This window comes from Pezoporus wallicus, unplaced genomic scaffold (genome assembly GCF_028554395.1).
Source record: "Pezoporus wallicus isolate ANWC-B61680 ecotype Strahan unplaced genomic scaffold, APGP_CSIRO_Pwel_v1 contig_1438, whole genome shotgun sequence".
NCBI classification, from domain to species: Eukaryota; Metazoa; Chordata; class Aves; order Psittaciformes; family Psittacidae; genus Pezoporus; species Pezoporus wallicus.
In genome coordinates, this window is record NW_026638681.1 from 1,259,853 (window position 1) to 1,268,656 (window position 8,804).

Sequence of the window (8,804 nt, forward strand, 5' to 3'; positions counted from 1 at the left end):
TCCACCCACTGGAGCCAGCCGTGGGGCTGTACAGTCTTGTAATAATTTGCATGATGTTTTCTCTTTTATAAATAAGCCAAACTTGAAATAGAAAAAAGCAAAGAGGAGGGGCAGTGTGAAGGAGCACGGAAAACACCAACAGCTGAGACAGAAACTTAAGAAAGAATACAGAGCTACAGGCTTATTTTTTATTTTCCACACAGAGGTAAATGATTTAAATGTCTGCCAAAAGCTGCTCTGTTACTCCCCTCCTTAACTGGACAGAAGAGAGAAAATAAAACAGAAGGCTCACGGGTCAAGATAAGGACAAGGAGACATCATTCAGCAATTACCATCACAGGCAAAACAGACTTGGGGAAATTAGTTTAATTTATTGCAAATCAAATCAGAGTAGGGTAATGAGAAATAAACCCAAATCTCAAAAACACCTTCCCCTCATCCCTCCCTCCTTCCTAAGCGACTTTACTCCCAAATTCTCTCCCTCCTCTCTCTCAGTGGCACAGGGGGTGTTGCAGTCAGCTCATCTCATGTTGTCTCTGCTGCTCCTTTGTCCTCTGGAGGACTCCTCATGCTGTTCCCCAGCTCCAGCATGGGGTCCCGCGAACAAGAGACCATTCTTCATCGACTTCTCCAGCTTTAGTCCTTCCCACAGGAGACAGTCCTCCATGAACTGCTTCGGCGTTGGTGCCTTCCATGGGGTGCAGCCCTTCAGGAACAGACTGCTCCAGCACGGGTCCCCCTCAGCTTCACAAGTCCTGCCACAAACCTGCTCCAGAGTGGGCTCCTTTCTCCATGGGACCACAGGTCCTGACAGGAGCCTGCTCCAGCACAGGCTTCCCACAAGAGTCACAGGCTCCTTTGAGCATGCACCTGCTCCAGTGTGGATCCTCCGTGGGCTGCAGGGGCACAGCCTGCCTCACTATGGGATGCACCACGGGCTGCAGGGGAATCTGCTCCAGATCTGGAGCACCTCCTCCCCTCCTTCTTCACTGACCTTGGTGTCTGCAGGGCTGTTGCTCTCTCATATTTTAAGTCCTCTCTCCAGCTGCAGTTGCTGTTTACTTTTCCCCCTTCTCAAATACGTTCTCACAGAAGCACTACCACTGTTGCTGATGGGCACAGCCTTGGTCATCAGTGGGCCTGTCTTGGAGCCATCCAGCACTGGCTTTGTCAGACATGGGAGAAGCTTCTGACAGCTTCTCACAGAAGCCACCCCTGTAGACCCCTGCTACCAAAACCTTTTCACACAAGCCCAATACAATTGCTCAGACAGTAGCCACTGGAACGTGTGATCCTGGTTCTTCACAGTAGTAGTAGTAGCAATAGCAGCAGTAGTAGTAGTTCTGCTATCACAATGATGTTATTGTTGCTGCATCACCTAGAAGCACTAAGTTGTGAAGAATGCCCAGCTATGCTGGATGCTAGCCCAGCTACTGTCTGAAAGCTATTCACATTGACTGCAAAGATAAAACTGAAATAGATGGACACAGGTTGTCCTAGGAACGCAAGCAGTGTTAGCTACCTCAAACCATTTGAGTCCAACAGTTGTCTCAAGATGAGGAGATGAAGATACCTGAGGAAGGTGGTGTCTGAGAATGATGGTGCTGACAAGGGCAGCAATAACAGAAGGCTGAGGAGTTGCCTACTTAGAGACTTAGCAGCCTTCTGAGAGTCACACTGAGTTGGAAGTCAGAAAGGATAAAATTTAAATGGGAGCATTGGCAATTGTATAAAATACTTTTTAAGTTATAGATGGACGAGAAGAAAGTCTGGTAATTAAGTCAGCAAGAAACTGTTTTGCTTGAGTTGGGTGGAGAGCAAGACAAACAAGGTGAGAGGTTCCCTTTTTCAGCTTGTTTGGCATTTACAAGATACACAAAGGACAGCCCTGGGCAACCTTTCCCACTGACACTTTGCTTGGGAGAAGTAAATACCTACTTGGCATGTAAGGCAGCGGTTTGCTAGCTTGCCCCAGCAGTATTTTCTCTGCTGATACAGCTTCATTGTGTGGTTACAAAATGCAAAATCTGTCACCATTAACTGGCAATGAACAGTGCTTTTGCCCACTGTAGGGAAGAGGGAAAGGCCCAGCATCTTGAAACAAATTTAATGGCTGTGGACATGAGCTAAATAAGGAGGGAACACCTATTACTTCTAAAGGGGAAGTGGCCATCTTAGTGGGTTACAACTTAGCCTTTGCAAATGAGTTGATAGTAGCATGAGAACTTTCATAATTTTCTTGGGTTTGGGTCTAGTTTCTGTTGCTTACATTAAATGCGACTGTGCCTGTTAAATTTTCCTGGTAGTAAATTGCCTGTATCTACCATCCCCCTTACTGAGTCATAACAATCAGGGAGTGCTGGTTTTCCTACCTAGCCTCACAAGCCAAGACTCATATAGTGGGTCTCATCATCCCACTCCCTGATTACTACTGTTACCTTTCAGCTGGCCTCAAGATCCCTTCCCCAAATGTCGCTACAGGGATCTTTAATCTGTCACTGATACTTTGAATCCTGCTAATTTATAGTTAACTATCCCAGCACCCTGGAAGGATTTAGGGCATACAAGTACCTAGAGAGCAAATCAGTACATACAGGGCTTAAATAGCATATTGTCTTCTTGCAGGCTTTCAACAAGGAACACTGGCAAACGCTCTAAATATAATGTATTGGCCCTGTAATGCAATGCTCAGGCCAACACTCATATCACTGTGGTTTTCCTGGAGTTAATGGTTGCTTGGGGAAAAGCTGCTGGTGTATCCCAGGCAGTGATGTGAGGGCATATGGCATATTCAGACCGGTTGCTTGGGGAAAAGCTGCTGATATACCCCAGGCAGTGATGTTAGGGCATACAGCATATGAACCTGCAGTCCCCAAATGGTCACTTCATTCATCATGATGACTCTTATAGTCATACCAGATGAATGTCTGACAGATTAATGCAAATAAAGGCATTGGGGTATTCATTAAATTACCAACAACAATGACTAACTTGAGGGAAGATTCCTTGGCTATGCTTGTGACACAGGCTTTGCTCTCTCTCAGAGGGTGTGAAATGGCAGGGAAAGGCCTTGCTTCCAACTGCAGCAATAACTGTGGCAAAGACTATAACCTTTAGAGATTTCCTGTAAAATGAATGTAAGTAATATTGGGTAATTGAGCATCAGTTAGTCCTCTGTAAGCAGAATTTCATGGCAACTTGTGTTGCTGTCCTGTACACACTGTGCTTGATTTATGTACCTGAGAGGGATGAGTGATGGACAATGATCCACACATGTACAGCCCTCTTACCATTTGCAGCCCTTTCACAGTGAGAATGTTTCATGAATTGTTAACAGGTGAGAGGAACATTCGTAATTTTGAGGCAGAAGATAGCTGCTCACAATCAACAGGTTTCTTTTCTGTCTTCTCAGGGGCACTGGTTCTAGAAAGTGCTTCTCACAGTCGGTTTGTCAGTGTTTGCTGATTATTTCCTTGCTGCTGTCTGAGCAAGGTTAAGGTCTTAGAGGGCTTGTGTGAATTCGCCACCTGAAAACAGGCTTGAGCTAGCATTGGCTGTCACAGATGAAAGGGAAGTATGAGAAAAAGAGGGAGAGGGTGATAAAACCACAGCAGCAGCTGTCTTCTTCAGATGTTCATGACAACTTGCCCAGCCTTGGGTCATCCTGCAAGGGTATTAACTTACATCCTGGCTGCATCCAGGATTTACCAATCCAAACATGGGATTGCAGGGTAGAAATCTCTTTGGTCTATAAGGATGGATAGTCTGTGATATGAAACTGGGCACTTGCCCCAAAATGCCCCTTAGTAACACCAGTATTGACAACCACATTTTGTACTGTTAACTGCAAAGAGATGACAGCAATTACCCTGTCCCAGTCCTTCCCTATGCCATTTCTGCAGCCGCAAAAATTCCACCTGAATTTTTTCAGTGCTCTCCCTCATTCAAAGAGAAACCTTACAGACCCCAGACTTTTGTATGGTCCAGTCTAACTCATACGACTGTAAAAAGACAAAACCAGCATAAGAAGCATTTACACTTTACTTCAAAGGTGACTTGACCAAAGATGCCTCAGCTTATTTGTCCTGAAGGTCATAAAACTCATGGTATTTGCATATTTTCTGATCTTAACACCAGTTGACCTACAAATACAAAACAAAATCAACCAAAAAGTTATTTGCAGGGTACTTTGCTTTGTAGATTGTTTCCAGAATTATAAAGCATCAGTTCCAAGGCAGAGAGATGGTCTGACTCCCCCTTGGCTGGGCTTTCCCTGCCTCCCTCTGCAATAATGCTCAGACCAAAATAGTCTTTTTGGACAATGCAGAGATGGCTACAGCCGTGATCTATTTGCAGTGACAGAGAAGGTTTGCAGCTGAATAACTGTCATGGTTTAAACCCAGCTGGCAACTAAGTACCATGCAGCTGCTTGCTCACTCCCCCTCCACCTCTCAAGCCCCCTCCCTGTGGGATGGGGGGGAGTATTGGAACAAGGTAAAACCCACAGGTTGAGATAAGAACAGTTTAATAATTGAAATAACATGTAACAACAACAATACCAAGATAATAATCATTATAATAATAACAACAAAACCACCACCACAACAATAATAATAATAATAATAAAAACCATGGGAAACTGAAAAGCCCTTGATGTAGATAGAGTAAGCACTACTTAGCAACAACTAATACATCAGTTTATTATTCTCACACTAAATAAAAATAATCCAGCACCGTTCCAGCTATTAAGAATCAAATTAACTTTATCCCAGCTGAAACCAGGACTATATCCACCCCTTATTCCATTTATTTCATGCCAGGTCCCACACTTCCCAATGCACCATCACCTTTCCTATCCTTTGATATATACACATAGATATCACGCTCTTAGTCTATGGACCAGCCCTATGAAAGTCCAATGAGCTCATTTAGTCCATGACCTTGGGCTACATCTGTCATAAGAGTCTTTCAGGGCAGAGAAGATGGCATGTGGTGTTGGATTGCTGCATGTGGAACCCAGGTCTGATTCTATCACCACCGTGCTTGTTCAGTTTCATCGAAGTTCATTCTTCATTAATATGTCAATTGAAAGGGTTCACATTCCTCAAATCTGGAGTGGCAGACATGGGTGCTGCAGTGCCCCCTGTGCATTGATGGGCATATAGCTGCTATAGAAGTGATTATATATTGTGTTATATACTAATCAACATCATACAGTTTAATTCACTGGCTATTCTAACCCAAAATCAAATCTCTTGAAAGAGTGACAACAGCAATTGGTAGAAGAGGATGGACTGAGAGAAATCAGTGGTAGATGGGTAGGAAGAGACACACCAGTTACCCAAGCAGAAGAGCACCAGAGAAAAGGGGGGGGAATGGGGTTAGTGCAGGTGCAGAATGGGCTGGAAAGCATTTGTAGGCTTTCAGCAAGTCTCTCAACACTTTTCCACTCTACTGTAATTAATTTTGCTGCTAGCCTGTGCTGGCTTGTGTGTATTGAATGTAAATGAGACCAGCGGGTTGCTAACCTCTGTATGAAATGCAAAACAAATGTGTGGTTGATGACAAATAACTACTCTGGTTTGTGTCTGTGGAACCAACACTGTTGTACACAGTCAGACACAATGATCTTGATCCTGCCAACACTTATAACCATTAGCATCTTGATGCATGCTTCTAACTTCCTTTAAGCATATATACCTATGGTTTTGAGGTCTCAGGGCTTACGCCTTGCTGTGAATTCTACAAAGAACCCATTGAAAGATGGAAAAAAAACCAAAAACCAATCAACATTAATTTGCTAACACTCCAAAATACAGCAGGATTCGGAGAAAAAGTGCCATAATGAGACCCTAACATTATTTCTTGTTTGTGTAAAGGTACCTTGTGTTTCACAGGCAGCTTTTTGTTTGCTTTTCTGTTACTAATTTGGTTTAATCCACTATCTGAGGACTTAAAAGGCAGAAAGTCCCCACCCAGCAGAGGAAATCTTACAAGACTGAAAAAAGGAAGACCTATTTTGCGACCAGGGTGGTTTCCCCTGGGACAATGCATGATGGTGAACAGGCAGAGTATCACTCTGACTGTACGTTAAAACTTAGGAAAACTTGGATTTCATTTCCCCATCTGCACACCTTGCAAGTATGTATCAGGAAAGGAAGGAGGACTAGGTGAGGCCCAGTAAATATTGAGGTCTCACTTGAATAGATTATCTGAATACGGCCAAGTACCATGCCTCCCCCAAAGCCCCTTGAAGTTTACAAAATCAAGATGATGTCAATGGAAATGAGAGCTGCCCAGCACCCTGGAGGGTCAGGGTCTTCGACTGTAAGACTACACTGAACTGGAGATCAAGGATATTAATGAATCAGTTAATTGTTTGGGGTTTTTTTTCCAGTGACTATATATGGGAAAACAGAAAAAAATTTGTACAAAAAGGGAAAGAAAACATGCTGAGCTGAGGCCGTAAGTGAGACCAACTTATTGCTTCAGTCGCTTTGAACTGAATTGCTTTCACTGGTTGAAACTGTTAATTTAATAATCCCCAAACTGTCTTTTCTTGCCATCAGCAGAGCATTTTTCATTTGAATAGAGAATTTGTGGAACTGGATGGCAGGACAGATCAGATGTGAGTCCGTTTGTAAACTCAGGTACAGCATGAGTTCAACGGTGGGTGTCACACAGGCTGCGCTCCTGTCTCTGCTGATGGTATCAGGAATGCTAAGCGACAACCTCTTTTAGAGTCACCTCTGCAGATGAGGCAGAGCAAGGACCAAAGCTTACTGTTAAAGGACAGCCTTAATGGGAGAGCTACTCATAGTGCTCAGATCCCACTGGAAGTGGGGATGATTCTGGAGGATGCCCAGAGACCCTGGTGAACACGGACAGTGGCAGAGCTCTGCCAGAGCAAGCACAATAGCTCCTTTACTTCGGCACTCAACATATCAGGAGCAAAGTAAAGATGTGAGGGATCTGTGGTGGTCACTGACCCTCATCAATGAAACATGGAGCTCCCTAGAGTCCTACCTTCAACCACGCACTGCCATCCCCTTCATGCTGCTTCCTCCCGCTGTGCACAGAAGCAACCTGGAGACATCTTTGCTTTTCAGAAAACCTTGCTGGTGCTACTGCAGCACAGTCATGGTGACAGATAGTGTTGCCTAAACTGCTGAGTACCATATGCAGTTTCTCAAAGGGGAGAAGCTGCCCTTTGTTTCCAGGGCAGGCCATTTGGAGTCAGCAGTTTGACAGCAAAGAATCAGTTTATTATGAAAGTGAACCGTTTCTTCTTCCCCCAAGAGAGAAAATCCCCAAACACATGGAAAGAGGAAATTTTCAGCAAGTCCCAGCTGACAGCAATGGTCAGTGCAAGCAGTGTCATTTGGCCGCAAAAGAGGACTGTCCTTTAAGATCAGCTGTTGCCTGCTGCCCTAGCCATCTCCCTCAGGTGAATGGGGAGCTCTGCTGGTGTCACAGCCACAACTGTCCACTAATTTAACACAGGCATGGGCTTTATATCTAATGTAAATATTGTAAAAGTTGCTTAAGAAAAGGTCTGTATCTAAGGTGGGTCCCCAGTGAAACACTGATCTGGGGAACTCCTATGGACCAGGCAAGCATTTGGCAGAAGGGCTTTACTCTTTTACCACTAGAAGACAGGAACATTTACTTCAAACAGTATCACTGACATCCTTCTGTGCTTTGCTGAAGAGTGGGGAGGACTGAAGTTCATTTGTTTCTTATGTTTGGATTTCAGTGCTATCCATCCATTTCCCTCATGTATCCTAGATTTTAAAAACCTCAGACCATGCCTAATAATGCATGGGTTGTTATATTAGCAGGATTTAATATAAGAAACCTTTGAAATAAACTGAGAAGCTCTCACCTGCTTATTGTTTTACACATTTTGGGGAGACATTTATTAACAAGCATAGAATTCCTTTTTCTGACTTCAAAGTGACAAACAACCCCTGGTACCAGTGTGCAGCATGTCAGGGAATGTCATTACAATTGGCTGAGTCAAGATAGATCCCTGGAGTTTTAAGAATAAACATGGCAATGTTTAGGGTGAATTAAAATACACTCCTTCAAGACTCTTCACATGATAAATATACTGTCCCCATTAGACCCCTTGCAATTCTCCTTTGCCCACTTTTAGCAGTATAAAAGCCTGAACACGTTTCCATTAAAATCAAAGGCAGATACTTCAATGCTCTTTGCACAGGATGAGACCCTTATTATGTTTCAGTAGCAATACTTTTATTCCACGGAAGTTTCTTTAATTCTGTTTATCACAGAATCACAGAATTGTTAGGGATGGAAAGGTCCTCTGAGATCATCTAGTTCAGCCCCTATTCTGATTTAATAGGTGTGCTTCAAACAGAAATTTGTGGATTTAAATATGACCCTTCTGAGGGAAAGAACTGAAAAATTCCCCAGTAATCTTTGCCAGCATTCACTAGAAACTGATCTTGTTAAATAGAAACTGGTAAGCTATACTTCTGAAGTAGCATGGAGTGCTTGGATAATATTTAAATATGGCAAGCAAGGTCTTATGCTGTGTAGGAGCTATTGCTGGTCTTGCCTGTGGAGTTTAAAAGTCGTTAAGCTGAACAGGAGACAGGCTATACTAAAGTGTGTCTTTTACCAAGGCTTTTTGCATTTGTTTTTTTCACTTATTTCTATGATGCAGGTTTTAGTGCCTCCTCCTCCCTCCCCCTTCATTTTTTTTTTTCTCCTTTGCTGCTGGCATTAAAAGTTTCAGTTCCTTTTTCTTTAAGAACCTGCTACCTGTAATGTACATA